Here is a 20,321-nt window from a genome sequence, read left to right on the forward strand (position 1 = left end):
CCAGTGGAGGAAAATTGGCAGCAGAAGTACGGTAAGGAGTGATTAGCGGGGGAGGCTTCATGTAGCAGGGCCCAGCATGTGTTTAATTAGGTGGGTTCCAGAATCTGGCCAGCTTGATGTTGAATGTTGACTTTCTACACTTTCACTCATTGTGTGACTTGACTTCACTGAGCCTCAATCTCCTCATCTGTAAAGTGGGACTAATAATAATTAGAATAATAGTAATAACACCTAGCCATAGGGCTGACAAAAATCCACAGTTAACCCATGTGAAGTCTTTGCCAAAAGCACGCAATAAATGTTAAGCCATTATTATTATTTTATATTATGAGTCAAACCTTCAAAAGCACTTTGTACTAAAGGAATAATATGAAGAAAGGCCCAGAAGTAGAAAAACATCTGACATATTAAAACAGGGCAAGCTAGTGCTACCTAAAGTGTGGTCACCAGTTGGTCTATGAACTGTTTTTTTTTTTTTTTCAATTATTTTAAAAATTGATCCCTGATGAGCTAAGTGAAGTTGAAAATTAGTACTTAGAAATTTTTTCAAAAAGGAAGAATAATTTTGTACTTATAAACAGATATATTTGTTTTTGACAAAAAATAGTGCATACAGGCTTTTTTTTTGGTGGTACCAGGGATTGAACTCAGGGCCTCATGCTTGCCAGGTAGGCACTCTACCATCTGAGTCACTCCTCCAGCCCTGTTTTGTGTTGGGTAATTTCAAGATAGGGTGTCCCAACTATTTGTCTGGGCTAGTCTGGAACCAGGATTTGATCTCTGCCTCCTGGGTAGGTAGCTAAGATGACCAGCGTGAGCCCCAAGCTTGGGCAGGGTGTGTGTGTGTAGGGGTGGGAGTTTTTTTTTTTAAAACATCATTTTTTTCCACTTTTGCTAGCAGGATTTTAATTATACTTCACAAAAATAACCATAATGAAAGATTAGAAATAATAAAACTTGTTCTTCGCCCCAGGTAGTTTGAGGATAAAAGTAATTCAAGGGGGCTGGACATGGTATCCTAAAGTTGATCCTGGGAAGGCGACCAGGGAGTGTTGTAAGGATTTTTTACAGCTTCACAGAGCTGACATTTTGTATGGTGACCAGCAGGGCTAGTAAGGACTGAGAGGGATTGTTAACTGGGGATTGTATATAGGTGAATGAACGTTACATGTTGTATTGTGTGTTTAATAAGCATATGATTCTTCTTTTTTTAAATTAAAAGTATGTGTGTATGCTTTTAGCGAGCACATGATTTTTAAAAAAATATTGAAAGCGTGTGTGTGTGTGTGTGTGTGTGTGTGTGTGTGTGTGTTTGGTTAAGGGGAGAGACCACAATTACTCAGTGTTTCACAAGGACAACTGTTTGTATTTGATAAGACTTTGGTTAAACAAAGGAATTTAGACTTATCAAAACATAAAACGTTGAAACTATGTGAGCACCTACTTTGTGACCAGAAGTGCGTGAGACTCGCTGAGTTAAGTTACACCAGGTAATCGGATGAGTCCCCTTTCTTCGTGGGCGTCTTCGTGTGACCAATACCTAAAGGAGAGCAAGGCCTTTCTGCTCTCCTAGTGCGGCCATCATCACGGCCTCTCGAACAGTCCTTCAACCGGCAAGGGGTGGGGAGGGAGTAACGGTTTAATAGTCAATCGCTTCCCCCTGGGGGGTACTTGGAGGTTCCAGATGCCTGGCTTTGAGGACTGCTTGTCCTTATCCAGGCTCAGAGAAAGACAAAAACTTTCCCCCTTTCCCTTCCAGCCTCAGAGACCGGTCCTTCCTACTGCGCAGTGCAAGACACCCTGCCAAGGCCTGGCGGCAGGACCGACCCGAGGGGTCTGAAGGCGACGCGCGGCTCGGTAAAAGAGGCCCCGGGCCGGACCGAGTTGTGACACCTCGGTTCTGACAGCGGCGGAACCTACAAGGTAGGAGCTCGCTATCCCCATCTGGCGACGTGTGGCTCCGAGGCCGCCAGCTCCGGGGTGGCCCACGGCCGGGCCCCCGAGCGAGCCAGGCCTTCCCGGTCCCGCCCCCGGCGGCGACGCTGGGCCGGGCCGCGGTCGGCCCCCAGGCAGCGCGGATACCGAGGCCTCGTCCAGGGCCCGCCGCGAGCCCCGCGCTGCCACCTGCCACCGCCTGCCCGAGCGTCCCGACCAGGTGCGTGCGCCACCGACCCGGCTGCTCCCCGAGGGCGGGCGGGCTGAGGTCGGGGCCGGCGGCGCGCTCCCAACGCCGCTCGTCCCCGGCAGCCACTGGAGGACCCTGCTCTAGAGCCACTAGGAGGGTCCGTGACACAGCGGCGCAGGCCCCGGCCCTACAAAGGGAAAGCGCGTCAGGCATGAGGATGGAGAGGGATGCTGAGGAATCCCAGCGACAGTCCCCTCCCACCCCGCTGTCTCCACACCTACCCCAGGGTGGCCTCTCCTCCCCCGCAGCTCCAGGACCCAGGCAGAGTGGCCCAGGAGCCCCTCTCCGTCCCCGCCTGCAACACCCCTGCTTCCCCGAGCCCTTGGGGACTTTACGGGGGCGCTTTGGAGGTTCCTTTCACTTTTTTCCTTCTACTTTCGCTTTTGGTGTGCACTTTCAAGTTGCATGAGGGCAAAGGCCTGTGTCTTGTGACTTGTCACGCATTTAATACTACTCAATAAATAATTAAATCAGTGAGTATCTATTAAGGAATACGGAATGAATTAGCAAGTGGGTGAGTACATGTGAAGTAGAGCCGACGGAACGGTATATGAATGGACACAGTGGATACAACTCTTATTTTCTGATGGTTTTCCAAAAGTCTTGGCAAGTGTTGGACTTTTTACAGAAGGAGCTATTGTGATTATGGTTATTTAAAAGGAGTACTTTTTACTTGAAGGGAGTTCTGCCAGCCATGGTGAACGTGGCTGTCCAAGCAAATTGAGAATCTGAGGCAGGAAGATCCTGGGTTGGAAGCTAATCTGAGCTATAGTGACTTCGAGGCCAGCCTGGGCTACTTAACGATAATCTATTTCAAAAACAAAAACAAAACAAAACAAAAAAACCAGAAAAAAAATCATCAGAAACATCACTTGGTATATCTTCTTTAGATGGATTTGTTTGCTTAAAACATACCCAGGTGTATGTTTTTGCTTAAAATATACCAAGTCTCTTTCTTGCTTGTATTCTGTCCTTTCCTACTTTGGACATTTGAAGAATAATTATCACCATGCAATATTTAATTTATTTCTGAAAGATAAGGGTGAATCTACATGACTCTGGCTTACTTGTTGGACCAGACATTTCTCTTGAATCCAGGTTTGTGAAAAATCTTGTCTGTTTTCCTGAAATAGGTGCTTGTTGATTTGCAGGTGACTGAAGAAGGCTAAATACCACCCAGAGAAGGAAAGAGAAACATTAGCTGTGTGTGAACACATAGCACATAGAGATTGCATTTGTACAATTGGTCACCATAGCACTTGCAGTTTTCTAGGTCCCGGTTCCAGAAAAGGTGCGTGACCTTCGATTTGTCACTTGATCTCTTCAGGTTTTAACTTTTTCATCTCCAAGATGAGGGATCTTAGCTGGGGTCCCTTCCTGAGTTAAACTTCTGGGGTGCTCTTTTTAATCAGGGTTGGAAGATGAAATGGCAGATGATGTCACGAATTCTGCTTTCTTCTCCTTGCTTGGGATTTTGTAAGTCTTGATTCTAATTCCCTGTCTGTAGAATACAGCTCGTTTGTCTTCATGGGACCCTGAACTGATTGGGAAAAAGGAAGGCAAGATTTTCATCTGTATTGCCACAGGCTCGGGGTTCTTGGGCCTAACTTGTTTCCAGTGCAACCCAGTTGAATAATGACATATACTTCCAGGGAAATTTACATCTAAGGAATTGTGTCACTATTTAATTTACATGCATTTGAAATTAGTTATCATAGATCAAAACATTTTGAAGCTGAAAGGACCTTGGAGATTTTTCCAAGGCACTTAAAAAGGCATTTTACATACACATTAAATTTTTTTGCTTGCTACATTTAACAAAGTCCAAAAATAAAATTAATGTTACCTACTTTGGTTATTTCAAGTCTATTGGGAGAAGTGGAGCAAACGTTTTGCTTGGTGAAAAAGATTGACTTTCTCAGGCTTTTTTCCCAAAGAACCAGTTGGGGTCATGTGTCATTTAGGCATGGAATGTAACAAAGTTGACATTTGTGGAGTACTGCCTGCACACTAGACACCGTTAATATTTAATCTTTTTACACATATTTCCCATTTAATTGTTACTATAAACCTAAGAGCTAGGTACTATTTTAATCTCTATTTGGCCCCCTTAAGTAGAAACAATGCTTGGAAAATGGGAGTCAGGACTCAAAACACAAGCAAGATTTCTCCCAGAAACATAGGCGATCCTGGCTAGAAAAGCCTGTGTGTTGTAGAAGAATGTGGTCGCCGTGTGTTCCAGGATACACACAAACTCTTGTGGCACTGGGGATTTAGGATGGGATCCCAGGAGTGGTATGATTAAGACTGAATTATAAGCCAGGCGCCAGTGGCTGCCCCCTGTAATCCTAGCTACCTGGGAGGCAGACATCAGGAGGATCGCAGTTCAAAGCCAGCCCCAGACACATAGTTTGCGAGACCCTTTCCTAAAATATCCAACACAAGATAGAGTTGGTGGAGTGGCTCAAGTGGTAGAGTGCCTGCCTAGCAAGTATGAGGCCCTGAGTTTACATTCCAGTACCACCAAAAGCAAAAGATTGAATTATAGAGGTGTTGATTGTCTTCATCACTTTGAAAATTATCAAATTCCTTTAGGATTCTAGTAGATAGACTCTGATACTTTGAACCTAAATACTTTTTATGCATCCTAATTTTAAATGTTCAGTTTTACCAGTTCAGGGCGTATAAAATTGATGACATTGAGAATCATTGTCAGTGAATAACATTTAAGGGCTTTGAACCATGAGTTTGAAGCAGTTCTGTTTTTTGGCCTAGCTTTGTGTCCTGGCTAAGGTGCTGCTTGTCCACCTCCTTTTGTAAGGACTAGTGCAGACAAAGTATAATGCCTACATCCCTGTAATCCAGAGAGAAGAATGCAAGATGGGTTTCCAGGACCTTATAATTAATCGATGAGAGCAAGAGGGGAAAAAAGAGGCCTATAAAATAAGTGGAATTATTTTGTTTTTCCTTTGTTAGGCAGGTTTAGCCTCATGGAAGGCAGAGACCAATTGTGGCTGCCTGAAAAACTGAGAGGGGATGCCAGTTTGATTTAGCTCAGGAGGCTGAAACCTTCTGCCCTGAAGGCTGTCGTGATGGAATAGACCTTCCCATTGCTCACAATATTATGAAAAAAAATTAAAGCAACAATTTTTATTACTTTCCCTGGAGCTAGAGCTTAAAAATGTACTTTATTCTCCCCCTGTCCTCCCCAAATTTCACTTAGCTTTTAAAAACAATCCATTCACATGTTTGCTTTTGTCAGATTATTCGTTCTTTCTCTTTATTTCTGGGCTCCTCTCTTTGATGCAGCAAAGTAGTAGGACTGGTGTAGTTCTTCATCTTTATAGCTCTTTTATCCAGCAAATATTAATTTTGTAACCATTTGTTGAGTGTGTGCTATGTACCAGGTAAAGAATGGGTATTAAATTTGAGTAGGAGAGTGACCCACTGCAGATAATTGTACCGTGTGGAGATGAGAAAGACATGGAAGTAGTGACCACAGTTCTCCTGGGAAAGAGGTATGGTTGGACTTCATAGAACAGGTAAATTTTGAACAGTGTTTTGAGGCCTATAGACCCAGAGAGGAAAGAATGAAATTCCTAGAAGGGAGAGCTAGAAAGGCAAGGAAAAGGAGGTGAGTGTAAGCATGGCATTCCTAGGGAGAGATGGAGGTCCAGTGAAGCTGTAGAAGAGCGGTCTTGTGGGAAGTGGGGAGAGGGACAGATGGTGAAGGTCCTTGAATGCCATGTTATTTAGACTGTATCACAGCCTCGTTAACCTTTAAAGCATTTTAAACAATATGATTGGATTTTTTTTTCTTTTTGAAAATAGCTCCAGAAATAATGTTTTGGAGGAACTGGAGAGGAAAGAGCCACGAGACCAGAGAACAATGAGGGGGTGTTGCTATGGTCCAAATGAAATAGCAGAAGGATGAGTTTGAGATATTTTTAGAAATAGGACAGGATTGAATGAATAACTGGATATGGGAAATTAAGGTTGAGATCTTTCTAAGGTTTTAGAATTGCTTAACTGGGCAAATGGATATGCCATTGGTGAGGATAATAAGTATAAAATGAAGAGGTTTGGGGAGAAAGATGAGTCTCAAGGCAACTGAGGTAAGAGATACCCGGGGCACATCCTTGATTGTAGTTGTACGGTCATGTCACATGGTGGAGACCTCTGCCAAACATTACAACATGGTCCCCAGTCTAAAAATCAATTTGATGTGTCACTCAAAAAGAAGAAAAAAAAAATTAGATTTGGTTAATGGCCATTATGTCCTATTTTAGGTGAGTCCTTAAAACTCTGGTCCTTGTGTAAGTTCCAGTAAGGAAGAAAGGTCAGAGACTCAAAGTGGGTTATTGTAGGCCATCCAGAGAAACTGAAATAGACACACAGGAGGGCTAGATGTGGTGGCCCACGCCTGTAACCCAAGCACTGCAGGAGGTGGAGATGGGAGAACTTCAGGTCAAGCCCAGCCATGGGAAAAAGACTCTATCTGAAAAGGAAACTAAAAGCTAAAAGGGCTGGAGTGGGGCTCAAATGGTAGAACACTTGAGTTCAAACTCCAGAGTGGAGAGACAGACAGACAGAAAGAGAGAGAGAGAGAAAGAGAGAACAGACAGGAGTGGTTCAAAGGAACAAAGATAAGAAAACTGCAGGAGTACAACAGAGAGCTGTAATTTTTAACGACACAGATCAGGCAGATTTGGAATACGGAGAAGAAAATTGAACTGGCTCTTCCAGGTAACTAATTCTAATGACAATACTACCACAAACTCTGATTTATTATCGTACTTGGTTTGTCAGGAATTGACAAACAGGACATTGTTCAGAATTGTGGGTGCTGAGCAGAGAGCTTGATCTTTCTTACTTTGCAGAAAAAGTGTGAGGCTTTGAACTAAGGCTACAGTAACGGAGAGTAAGATAAAAATGAACAGGATAACGATTAGGAGAAAATTTTCAGAACATTTGACATTCTATGATGAATAGGTGTTAATGAAAAGATCAATGGAGTGTATCTTGAGGTAGTGGTATTAGATTTCCTTGAATAAAAGAGTATATTAATTTGCATAGCGCCTTATATTTAAAAGCAAGTTTATGGACATAGTGACAAAAAAAAAAACAACCTTAAGTTTGCTACAAAAATGCTCAGAAGTAGGTGCAGCCAGGTACAGTTATCTTTCTCTTATAAACTAAAACTCTGATACTAAGGTGGCTATGGTTTGTCTCAGATCCCATGGCTGGTGATATCCCTTTGTCTTCTGGCTTTTAGTGGACTGTTCTGTTGGTTGTATCAGAGCTCTGCTTGCCTTGGAAGCTTAGCCTTTCTCAGTCCACCCCTCAACCTGCACCAAATCACACCACATAAAAGCAGAAGTGAGCATATCTGAGGATCAACAGAGTCGAGCTCTCGAGGGAGAGAGGCACTGATGGAAAGGATTCTTAGCATCAGTTCCGCTACCAACGTAGGGACATTCACAAAGGTCGTATTATTTTTTCTTCTGTAGTAAAAGTAATAGTTAAGTTTATTAGGAAAGGAATTTAGTGTAACAGGATTAAAGTGAGAAGAAACAGGGAAAAGGGGGAGAAACATTTCCTGTTCTCCATGCAGAAAATGGGAGTAGACTCTCAAATGACACTTTCAGCATAATAGGGAGTCTACAGTGTGAAACAATCTTATGAATCATTCTTCCGTGAGGCAAATAACCCCTTTATAAAGTGAACAATCAGTAATTCCTTGACATATTGTCTGAATAACTTTAAACTTTCAAATACAGAGTTTGCTGAAGACAAGGTATATCTGTAACATCTACATGTATTATATTTGGAGACTTTCCTCACTTGGGTATCAAATTATGATGGTGACCTGGGACTGAATTCCCAAATTATTAAAGCTCATTTAAAACGTACTGAACATAATGATTTTCAGTTAAATCCATCTAGCAACCTTAGTGTTTACCAGACACCTGCATGGAGGACACTGAATGGAAGGAAACTCAGCTGGGAAATGGAGGAACAAGGCCAGTATCAGTGCTGTCACCCATCTGACTGTAAGACCCACAAGGGACAGTCATATGTGTAAGTACACATGGTGGGCCAGCATAAGGAAACCAGCAATGATGGTTCTTAAGTTCCATATCAGTATTAAAACCAAACCAAGTATACTTCACAGCAAAGAGCATTACACTAGACCTGGAGTCATTTTCTATTGGTAAATGATGTAAGCTATAGGGAAGGCAAATGTCTGACTCTTTATGGATCAGTCATTTTAAAATATAGATCTTTAAAATAAATAAGGCAAATAAAAGTATGAAAAACTAGCAAGACAATTTGTAAGAGACTTTAGATCTTTTGATAAATCAAGTAGACAAAGCCAGATGGAAGAATATTAATATAATGAGGTTGAAGACTAATTTGAGAGTGAATAGAATATGGAGTATTTTACTGAATAATGTATTTCAGCCTAACTCCCTTTGGCAATTTCTGTAAGGCAGACCTAGTGGTCATGAACTCTTTCAGCTTTTGTTTCTCTGGGAAAATTTTTATTTATTCCTCATTTCTGAAACGTAACGTTGCCAAGTAAAGAATCCTTGGGTGGCAGCTTTTTTTCCCCTTTAGCACTGTGACTGTATCATCACGTTTTCTCTTGGTCTGCAGGGTTTCTGCTCAGAAATCTACTGCTGGTTATATTGGGACTTCTTTTCTGATGGGATTTTACCTCTTGGTGCATGTAAAACTTTTCATTTAATTTTTCTCCTCCTCCTCCTCTTCCTCCAGGGATAGAACCCAGAACCTTGCACGTGCTAGGTAAATATTCTACCGTTGAGCTACACTCCAAGTCCTAGTTTCTTTGAAATAAGGTCTCGTGATGTTGCTCAGGCTGGCCTTGGACTTGTGATCTTCCTGCCTCTGCCTCCTAAATGCTGGGATTACTGACTGATGACACCACAGTTACTAGTTCGACTACCATGTGTGCTGGTGAACTGCTCTTGGGTTGACCTAAGTGGAGATACCTGCATTTCTTGTACAAGGATATTGACATCCCTCACCAGACGTGGAAATTTTTCAGCCATTGTTTCATTCATGCTGGGGCTTCATGCTGGGGTGGTAGAATGAATACCTGCCTTCTTTTTCTGTAGCTGATGATTCCCAAAAGCAAGCTGGTGGTGAAGGGGTGCCTAGGGCTTCATGCTTATAAAGCAGGCACTCTGTCACTTGAGCTACGCCTCCAGCCCATTTTGCTCTGGTTATTTTGGAGGTGGGATCTTGTGACCTGTTTGCCTGGGCTGGCCTCAGACCGTGATCCTTCTGACTTCAGCCTCCCATATAACTAGGATTATGGGCATGAGCCACTGGTGCCTGGTCTTCAGCCATTATTTCTTTAAATATATTTTCTGGCTATTTTCCCCCTATCTTTTACATATGAGATTTTTATTATATGATGACTTGTTTTCTTGATGATAAACTCTCTTCATCTTTTTTTTTGAAAAAGAAAAGGATAATTTCAAATATTCTGTCTTCAAGCTTACTAATTCTTTCTTCCATTTGATTGAGTCTGCTGTTGAAGATTTCTATTGGATTTTAAATTTCAGTCATTGTATTCTTCATCTCTAGGATGTCTGTCTTGTCTTTATTGTTTCTTTTTCTATTTTCTTGATTTGTTTATATGTTTATGTTTTCCATATTTCATTTAATTTTATATCCAAGTATTCTTGTAGTTAAGTCAACTTTTTTAATGATTATTTTGAATTTGTTGTTTGTCATTTTATCTCCATTCGTCTTGTTGTTGTTGTTCAGATAGGGTCTCAGGGTACAGCCCAGGCTATAACTCACACTATAGCCCAGGCTGGCCTTGAACTCCCAATCCTGATCCTCCACCACATCTACCTGAGTGCTAGGATTAGAGGTGAGCACCACCATGCTCATCAGAACTTCAATTTAACTGGCTTGTTACTGGATCTTTATTAGTTTCTCTTGGTAAAATCGTTAGTTCTTGATTCTTAATAATACCGTGTTCTTTCATTGGTATTAGCACATTTAAGGAGATACATCTCTTCTGGCCTTTGCAGGTATTGTTTGGGAGGGACAGACCTTTAGTACTCGGTCTAGTTGTGATTCTGGTTGGCCAGCTAGTGACAATCTCAGGTAGGCAGAGCTTGTGTTCTCTAGATGTTTGGGCTACTGCCTCTATTCTAAGGTTGGGTGGAGTGGTGGTCTGGGCTCTACTGTCCAGTGAGACCACAGGCTGGGTTCTGCCATCAGGTGGAGCTGCTGGTTAGCCACTGTGATCCCTTCAGATTGGGCAGGGTGCTGTGTGTTGGGTAGTATCACCACTTGGGTTATGCAGCTACTAGTAGCTACTAGTGCACAGCTACTAGGTGGACTCTGAGGTTTGGTGGAAATACTGCTCAGAATGAATGGGCCCAGATGCTGGGCTCTAAGAAACACATAATCAAAGCTTCCTCTTTTCCTAGGTGGAGTCTTGAAGTGGGCTCTGAGTTTGGGCTGAGCTGCTATTTGCACTGCAAAATCAGGCATTCCAAACCCTATGCTCCACAGAAATGCTCTGTGGCAGGCATCTTCCTCCTGAGTGGGGCTTTGGAGTGGGTTCTGAAGTACAGTTGAGTCACTGTTGGACCCCTGGATTGGGCAGTTCTAGTCTCTGGGCTCTGCTAATACGCAGAGATGGGTATCTCCTTGCCAGTACAGATCACTAGGTGGGCTCTTGAGGCTACCTGTAGATGTTGGCCCCCTAGAGAACTCAAGCCAGGTTGAAATTCCTTTTGTGCTTCAGGGAGAGATCAGCATGGTTTTGTAGGTTTGGCTAGTATCTCTGATTAGATGCTAGCACTGGCAGGAACACAAAAGCTACTACCAAGGTCCATACTGGTTACTGTGAGCTCTGCCTCCTTTCTTTTTTCTACCTCACCCCGGGACATATAACCCTGCCATACCTCCCAGTGTTCCCTATGAGTGAGACAAGAGTGGCTTTCTCAGAAGTGTCTCAGAATGCTAGAGAAGCTGGATATCCACCTCTAGTTGTCTTTTGTCATTGTAGAAATCACGAGCTCAGGGAGAACCGCTCTGTGTGTTGTCATGATGACTTGGGAGAGGGATGAGACCATTCCTCTTGCCATCTAATGTGGTTTTTAGTAAATTCTGTGGTTCTTGTGGTATCTTAGGCTCATTCCCAAGTTTTTGGGTTTTCACAAAGGTGTTCTTATCTGGATAGTTGCTAGTAGAACTTTGTGTGTCAGGGAATGAATTTTTTGGGACATCCTATTTTGCTATCTTGCTGGCATCACTTATATTTTTGGAGAAAATTCACTTCCTCTTTGGAACATTTCTGACAGATTGTTTAAAAAAGTTAAATGAAGACCTCAGTGAATTCCAGAGTCCTTGTTCTTACTGGCCTAGGGTCTTAGTTCTCTGATATAGCCCATGTTTTTAGCCAGCTTTGAAATAGGTTGAAATAATAAAGCAAAGAGAAAACATATCTCTCGTTTCATGATGCTGTCATGCTGTTCATATAATTTAAGTTGCCACCTTCATGTGCATATGTTTTTTTTTGTGCTCAGACTATCATTTTGATACTTTTTTCATTAAAATGCATCCATGTTATAACTAATCTGAAGCTATATTTCTTCCACTTGCTTGAGTGTTCTAGATTATTAATTAATTTAGTATACAATACTAAAACTTCCAGCTTAAAACATCTGTCTTTGCTTTCATAGGAGTTTTCTTGTTATTAGCATTTCTGAGTTAAAGTTTAAAGAAAACTAAGTGACAACTGGAAGACTGAGAAATAGATGGAAGTATCACAAACACCAATTAAGCTCTTTGAGAAACATGGTAAATTGTGGAAACCAGCAGTATTCCGACTCCATTTCACAGCCCAAAGTTTAGACTAGTCACTCACTGGCATCCTGAGTCCTTGTAGTTTCATAGTTAAGAACATGGGTTCAGTTTATGTGAACTCTGCTTCTATCACCTGCGTGACCTTAGGCCAATGACATATCTTCTGTATATTCCAGTTTCTTTACCTGTAAAATAAGGACAGTAAGCATAACTGATTCTGGTGGGCAGAAGAATTTCTCCTCCTCACTCTACGGATGTCCATGTCCCAATCCCTGGAACCTGTCAATATGTTAAGTTACATGGCAAAGGGGAATTAAATTTGTAGATGGAATTAACATTGCTAATAGTCTGACCTTAAAATAAGGAGTGTATCCTGGATTTTCTGGGCGGCCTCAAAGTAGTCGTAAAGATTTCTAAAAGTGAAAGCAGAAGAGGAGATGCGATGCTGGAAGACAGAGGACACCAGCCACGAGACAAGGAGTGTGAGTGGGCACTAGAAGCAGGCAAACAGACACTCTCCTAGAGCTTCCAGAAAGGAATGCAGCTCTGCAGGACCTTACTTTACCAAGTAAATCCACTGTTGGACATGTTATCTATAGAGATGGAAAATGATATACATTAATATTGTGAAGGACACCAAGTTGTAGTAATTTGTTAGAGCAGCAATAGAAAACAAATAAACTGTCCTACAGCGTTGTAGTAAGGGTTAAACAATACAAATGTTTGTAGCAGGCCTGATGCAAGTAAGTGATGAATCAATATTAGCCAATGTTAGTATTGATTGATAATTTATTCTCTTTTCTGTTCTCATCCCTTTATTGTAGTTGTCTTGTGATGACCCAAAATTGTGGGTACTTTTCCACCAAGACTGTAGCCCCACTTTCACAGTAAAGTAGACTCAGCCTCCAGCAATTTGTCAAAATTACCATTTCAACTTTCTTACCAGTTCGTAATTCTAGTGGCTTCTGGTTCAGATAAGCAGATCTCGACTATGACTCTGAATTTACTGCCCCTCCAATTTTAGGATAGTTGTTTGCTCTGAAACCTATTCTGTGATGGGTCCAAGGAAAGTTGTTGGCTTTGAATTTGTTCAGTTTTATTTGTTGTAAGGACAGGAGGGACAACTTGCACTCTCTTTACACGTTGGAGCTGAAATTGGAATGTAGACAATACTGTCTTTACCCTGTGGCTTTAAGGATCTTATCTATCCTCACAAGATCTTCTTCTTTACACTTTCTGATTTCTTTCCTTTGGTTTTCACCTTATCGACATTAAAGTGACAGATTTAATTTTTTTCTCAAATTAAATATTCTTAACATAATACATGATCAGTATCTTTAATGTGTACATTCAGCTTGGAATTTTTAACATTTAAAACTTTGTATTGAAGAAGTGTGGTAATAAGAGAAGACAGTGGAGATGTTATAAAAATTTGTGATCCTGTATTGCATATTTTTAGGCAGAATGTTAATGGTCCAATTCTTAAGGATAAATGGATTTGTCAATGTCCATTTGAGGTATATACTTATTTATCCTTCCAGTCAAGAACTGCTTCTCTGTAGCTCTCAAGTTAAGGTGGGCTTGTCTATAAGCTGAGCTACTAAGCTGTATTTTTCTGGGCCAATGAATAATAGGAAGAATTCTCACAATAATTAAACCTGCTAAGACCCAGTTTCTGAACAGGGAGCTGTAGTCCTTTTTGTTGGTTTTCCAAAAACTACTAAGACTTCAACTCTAAACTTTCTAGAGATGAAGTAATCGCCTCTCAAGCCCTTTCTCCAAAGCCCTTTTCTGAGTCAGAACAGGCAGCAGCAAAGATTGACTGGGGAAGGACTGATATCTACTCAAGTGGGAAGAAGGACTCAGCTTTGTTAACACAGAAAAGTTTGGATGTGGAAATTTACAAGGCTCAGAGAGCCCAGAAACATCCTCAGAAGCTGAGTCCAGCAGAATAATGGGGGACTGTGTGCTGGTTTGGCATTGGAGACTGTCTGGCACAAACTACACTGTAAACAACTCTTCAGACATTTGCATCTGCATACATGACATTGGATTCTCAAAACGACCAATTAAACACTTGTCAATGGAAGAAATGTTTGCTTCTTAGGGGACTTGGTGTCAGGCTTGGCCTTTCTGATGAGGAAGCAGTTTTAGATGATACTGTTGCATGCTCTTCCTTCTGGACTTGATCTTGTCCTTGTTCAGACAGAATTCCTTTTGAAAGCCCTGGAGACTGTGCCAAGCAGTGGGCAATGAGATCAGGTTAGGTAATTAAAGAAAAATATCCAGGCTGTGTCACTTTTCAAACCCAAGAAAACCTTAATGCAGTAGCTTTCTTTTATTCAGTTCTAAACTGTTTATGCTTGAAATTTTTAAGAAAATGATTGTAGCAGAAAAAGAAAAAAAAGGTCGCAGTGTTGTTTTACTTATATTTTTTCTCCTAAGGATGAAACTCATTTTTCAACAAACGTTTAGAGAACAAGTATTAGTGTGGTCATGTATACGTGGTGTATGTGCAATCCTTTTAACTTTGTTGACAGAAATGCTCAATTTTAAGAGCCTGTGATTTGGAACACCAATGAAGGATTTGGACATGTGCTAGAGAAACACAGGAAGGAAGAAAGCAAGGGAGAAAAATGTTAACATTTTGATTTGTGTTTAGAAAAGTTATAGTGTAAGTGGAGAAAACTCTGCCCTTGAACAAATCTCCAAATTCCAAGACTGTTTCCTAATCTATAAAATTGGTAATATAATATCGAGAATATCAAAGATTTTTGATTGGTATTAAATAAAATGACTTATGTTAACCACTTATGATAGTACTTGCCTCTCTTGCTGGGCGGGGTCTTATAAGTGCCCACTAACCATTGTTAGCTAGTAATGAAATATTAATAACTTTTGGACTTATAAGCATTTTGAACTCTTAAGCATTGCCATATAGTAAAGGGAAGAAGCAAGGGACAGAGAGAAGAATTAGATAATTGATGCAGCATAGATAGAAAATTTGGTTTTGGAAAGGATGAAGGCAGTTCTGTCACTGTGGTAGGAGCTGAGAAGCAATGTATAGAAAAGGGATAGAAAAGTTTTGAGGTGAGGATGAAGAGAGCAGTTCATAGTCACAAAATTGTACCCTCTGGTGTATCGGGAAGAGAGCTTTTGCTGAGCATGAAGGGGAGTAGGGGTGGAATTTGGGGCTTAAGGAGAGTGGAAAAATTTTGTAGCAGCTGCTATGGGGAATTCGATAGGTGTCAACTGAAGATAAATATAAGGGTTGCCCAGCAATGCAGAGGATACAGCTGAGGCCAGACAGACTTAGTTTATAGTAGAGATATTTGGTACAGTTATGCGAATGCTGATGGTAGTACTGTGCACCCTGGAGGAAGCATAGAGAAAATGCCAAATTAGTTCTGAGGAACAGGAGTGGAGGTGAGGAGGAAAGGTCGAGACATTACAGATGGGAGTGAAAACCTTACTCAAGTGGCCATTTGGGTGGGTGGACACGCAGACAGGATGCTGTGGGGTTCTTCACTCAGCCAGTGTCTTTCCGGTATCTACTCCATGCTGCACATATGGTGAACAATGACTGACAAAGATGAAAGTGACACTGCTTACTGTAAAAGCCCAAAAATTCATATGGCAGATCATTCATGTGACAGCAGTGTTTCCCAAGAAACTCTAGCCTTGTGATATAACCTCAGATTTTGAGGTACTTTGAAGGAGGCCCTCAGAAATGGGGCATTCATGTGTGAAGGAGGGTAAGCCAGAAAAAGCATCCTGGAAAAGATCTTGCCTGAGGTGAACCTAGATGATATAGGCATGTGGAGGTGAAGAATGTCAGGAAAGAAGAGAAAAAAGCAAGAGAGTAGAGCAAGGGGGACTGACTGGGCCAGGGCAGATAAAGGATTTATCAGGGAAGGTGATAGCTGAGCTGAGTTATGTACTATACTGTTGTTAAGTGAAAGAAATCAAGAGGACCTGAATTGAAGTGGTACAATTTTTATTGGTAGAGACAGTAGAGATGTCAAGGGAATAGAATGATGAGCTATAGTGACTGACTGAATATGTTGGAAAATGAATAGGTGATTTTGCACCTTTGAGCCTGAATGATAGGAGTAATTAGTTTCAATAACAGAAAGGAAATCCTGAGTTACAGAAGATTATGGAGAAGATGATGACTTTGGAGATGCCCGTTTGGGTGAACAAATTGGCTGTAAGGGAAAGTGATCTGAATAAATAAGATTAAGCAAAAGAGAATCCACAGCATCCCTAACGACAAGTTCACAGGTACATCAGGCCTTAGGCATGCCTGGATCCAGGGTTCAGATGACATACAGTGGGCCTCTCTCTACTCATAGAAGTTTTATCTCCGCGTGCAACTTGTTCTGCTTGTTTTCATTCATTCAGGCTCTCAGCACATGGTAGGTAAAATTCACATCCTGGCAATCTTAGTAGAAACAACTTTTATTTGCAACCCTCTTATGCTTTAAATGTAAGTTTTATTATTATTCAGATATGGTGAAGTCAACAGATTAGGAGATGATTGTCATTGAAAAGGTTATTTGTCACAGCTCCCAACAGGAAGGGATACACCACAACACACAGGGTCACATGTTGAAGCTCCAGGCCAGTCAGGGGGGCAGAAAGAGTGAGGGGAAAGCAATGGCAAAGCCTTTGTTGGGGTTTTTGCAGGAAGGAATGGAGAGGCAAGAGAAGCAGATTTAGGATTGGCTAGTTTGAAGTAATTTTAGTGGAGTCTAATGTGTAGAGGCTTTCCCAAATTGTGTGGTACCGAGCCCTGGGGTGATGAAGGCAGGAGAATATTGGGTTTCCTATGGGAGTTGGGTAAGGAGGAGGCTGGGAGGTATGGCTAGTTCTCATGTGAAAGGCACACTAGCACAGGTAACACTTGCTGTCTCTGGGTATGAACTAGTCTTGGGAAGGAACAATCTGATCCAATGAGGCACCAGATACCAAAGCATTGAACAGATAGACAATAGAAAAGTATAGTTGACATACACCATATAGATGCCCTAGCTTGGGTCATCCAATTTCTGTAGTTTTGGTGTGGTATGTGGGGTGAGGAATAGTAATGTGATTGACAGCCAACCCAGACCAGAGTGTGGGGTCAGAGAGGATTACCCTAAAGAGAAAAGCAAAGCAAAACAAAATATGAACAAATCTGAAAGTGAGAAAGTATGCTGGTAAACAAAAACAATGTTTACTAGTCTACTACTAGTTGCTCAGGGCCATCTTGGTAGGGATGACCAGGTTGAGTTCAAATATGGCTCTTGGCCTCTAAACTTCAGAGAGATATGGAGTTTTCAGTTTTTGTTTTGTTTTAAAAACTCTCACCACAGAACATTTGCTCCTTGGCCTGATGCCTTTCTTCATCCTGCTTTCTACAAGCCTATAAAGTTCCTGAAACTCAGAGTTCAAAAGAAAACTGGAACTTTAGGCTTTATTGTATGTTGTCCAATTCCCTTGACTCAGTACTGGTGTTTTCCTCAATGCCCACAGCAAATTCCAGGGATTTCTCTTGGACTCTATTCCTTCTCTGTGTATCAAATATCTTTCTTCTTTTGAAATGTATCCCAGATTTTCTCCTTCCTTACCCTTATCAGCTGCTGCCTTTCTAGTCTTTCTTTCCTTTCAAATCCATCTTTCCTAATAATGTCAGACTTATCTCACTGGAGAAAAATTACACCCCCCCCAATAATAATTTGAACATTGTATAGAGATAATTGTGTATACACAGCACAAAGGTGAGTGTCTGAAGCCTAGGTTCAAGTCACTTCACATTCCTCCTCTATTTTGTTAGCAGTATTAAGTGGCTTAAGTGAGAAAGTGCCTGTTTTGAAAACTCTATAAAATGTAGTGTACTTCAGCTGATGGTGATTTCTTGATTTCTCATTCTATTCTGTATGAATTCTAAGTCTTTTAGAACTCTAATTGCTAGTTTCTCATCTTTCTAAGTGAATTCCTTCCTGTTCCCACAAGTATATTCTCTTTTTCCTCTTACCCTTCACTTTTGACTATGTGTTCCTTGATTACTGCATGTCTTTTCATCTCTGTGATGCATTATACTTCTGAGGGCAGGGATCCTTATTGTCACTTCTTTTGCACCTCAGGCAGTTCAGGCAATATAGTTTTAAATAACCAGTTGTTCATTGATTATTAATTCGGAAAAAGTACTGATCTACAACAATTTCACTTTTTTTGTGTGTAGTACTGGAGGTTGAACTCAGGGCTTTGCATTTGCTAGGCAGGTACTTTACCACTTGATCTATGCCCTAAGTCCTTTGCTTTTATTTTATTTTCAGATGGGGTCCTGCATTTTTGCTTGTGCTGGCCTTGGAACACCATCTTCCTACCTCTGCCTTCCAAGTAGTTGGGATTAAAAGCATGTACCACTATGCCCAGCTTGTTTTTGAGATATATGATCTCACTAACTTTTTGGACCAGCTGGCCTCAAGCCATAATTCTCCTATCTTGGCCTCCCGAGTAGCTAGGTACAATAATTGCACTTTACATATGCTTTGTGAGCTTCTCTTTTCCCCATGGGAAGAATAATTTTGGGTTGATTAGATTGACAGATGCTGAAACAACTTAGTTCAATTAAGCAAATCTTTCTAAAGTTCTAAAACAGATGGGTAAGTGCAGAATAAATATCCATTTTTTTTACTTATTCAGTCAACAAATATTTTCCAAGTATCTACTATTTGTCCTGCACTATGTTAGGTATTGTATTAGATGTTTATTATTAGATATTTAGATATTGAAAATCTAAGCATGAATCTGACCTGGACCACATCTTCAACTGTCTCTCCTTACATTAGTAATGGTGATAGCTCCATATGATTTCAAACATTACAGAAAAATAGGCAATATGCCTGTGGACATAGAAAGAAAGGAGCAATTCATTCTGACCCAGGTAGTTTGGGAAGGGATTTGCAGAGGAGATAACACCTAGGAAAATAATGAAGTATATTGGAAGGCAGCATTGACACTCAATGTTTGCTTCATAAACATTTTGTATTTTCCACAAGGTGTTATTAAAAGTTGGTATGTTGGAATGTTTCCATTTCCATATAAGAGAATTTGTAGCTCTCCATGTTCATCTCACTAAGTACAGCTCAAAGCCCTTGACATTGTATATGCAAAACAAGTGTGAAAGAACTCCAAAAAGGGAAAAGAAGAGGGCACATCAGCTAGGGACCGTGGGACCTGAAGAATGACATGTTGGCAAGTTTTCTTGGTCTTCTTTTTGGCTTGTATGTTTAGACTGAGAGATGAAGATGCTGGCAACTTGGAAATGCCAAAGTGGGGGAGGGGAGGGGAGGGACCTTTAGCCAAAGGACCAGGAACAAGTAAGGGATTATTCAGCAAGACAGAAAACTTGTAGAAGATCACTACTCTACTCCAGCCAAACATCACAGAAAAATATGGCACCTCCCTTCCCCACATTAACAAGACAGAGTAGATATGCTAGGTGTTTCTTCTAGAAAGGCTGTGTGAGATAGCTGAACACTCTTGATAGGGGAGTGTCAGAGAAGAACAGGTAGGGAGCCATGACTTTTATTCCCATCACCCAACAATGAGCCTTCTTTCAGTCCCCCACCACATCCTGCCTGTGGTGTTAGTCGGAATCATGTGGGGATCTTGGTCTTGTGGCCTATATAGCAATAATACACCTCTTCTCTTACTTGCTAGAGTGTATCAGATGAGTGCTGGTGCTCAGCCACGACTCTCATCATGGCCCAGCAGCAAAGAGGCCATGTTACCATAGGGATCTGGAACTCTTCAGTCACAATTTATGAGAGACTCTCTGCTCTGTGGAAGTCATGTAGGGGATCTGGACTTCTGTGTCCCTGTGGCACTGATGAGGTAGTGCCTCCTTCCCCTACAGCAGTGGCATCAGAGAAGCCCAACTAAAAGAGAAGGTTTAAATAGTTCCAGAGTCTTCTCACATAATGCAAACTTATCTGGGTTTCAATGGAAAATTACTTGTCATAAAAGGAACTAGAAAAAAATCCCAAACAAGGAAAAAGACAAAAGATGCCAACATCAAGATAATAGATATTTTAGAATTAGCTGGCAATGATTTTTTGAACAGCCAGATAAAAACAGTTTAACAAGCAATTATAAACATGCTTGAAATGAATGAAAAATAGAAAGCTTCTGAAAAGAAATAGAAAGTGTCAGCAATCAAAGATATAAAGAAGAATCAAATTTAAATTTTGTAACTGAAAAATGCTGTAAGTGAAATAAAAATAAA

At 41.1% G+C, this 20,321-nt stretch overlaps 1 protein-coding gene across 1 annotated transcript in view; it reads left to right on the plus strand.

Moving 5' to 3' along the window:
- Positions 1 to 1,341: 1,341 nt before the first annotated feature.
- Cpq (carboxypeptidase Q) overlaps positions 1,342 to 20,321 on the plus strand; it is a 460,643-nt gene continuing 441,663 nt past the window's right edge. Inside the window, exons 1-2 of the mRNA XM_074068881.1 lie at positions 1,342 to 1,490; positions 1,760 to 1,923. The gene's annotated coding sequence lies outside the window, so the exon portion shown is untranslated. The remainder of the gene's footprint in view (positions 1,491 to 1,759; positions 1,924 to 20,321) is intronic.

The sequence above is a fragment of the Castor canadensis genome, chromosome 3 (assembly GCF_047511655.1).
Source record: "Castor canadensis chromosome 3, mCasCan1.hap1v2, whole genome shotgun sequence".
Lineage (NCBI taxonomy): Eukaryota > Metazoa > Chordata > Mammalia > Rodentia > Castoridae > Castor > Castor canadensis.